The sequence below is a fragment of the Eleutherodactylus coqui genome, unplaced genomic scaffold (genome assembly GCF_035609145.1).
Source record: "Eleutherodactylus coqui strain aEleCoq1 unplaced genomic scaffold, aEleCoq1.hap1 HAP1_SCAFFOLD_510, whole genome shotgun sequence".
Lineage (NCBI taxonomy): Eukaryota > Metazoa > Chordata > Amphibia > Anura > Eleutherodactylidae > Eleutherodactylus > Eleutherodactylus coqui.
Window position 1 is genome coordinate 57,501 of NW_027102098.1, and position 417 is coordinate 57,917.

A 417-nucleotide genomic window follows, 5' to 3' on the forward strand; every position below is an offset into this window, starting at 1 on the left:
CGGGGCGGGGGGCACCGCAGCCCCCCCAAGGTGGCTTCCGTACACCTCTTGAACGTTGGGGCCCGGCCGCTCGGAGAGCGGGGTCTACCCGGGCAGACAGCCTGTCGGCCCCGCGGCCTGGACAGGCGGAGCGGGGACTCTTGCGCTCGGGGGCTCTGCTCCAAGGAGCGAGAGCGGCCGCTCTGCACGGCCCGGAGAGCGGGGTGCGGGGCGCCGTCGCCTCGCTGGAACCAGGGGCGTCGTGACGTTCGCGCGCGCCTAGCCGCCGCCAGAACAGGCCGGAAAGGTTGAGCTGCATACGGATCTAAGCCGTTGCCCAAACTAACTCTGGCCCGTGTGACCGACACAGCCGCGCACGCGCTTTCCTACGACACTCGACCGCCAGGCTCCCCTCGGCCTGGGAGGCACTCTCGGGGC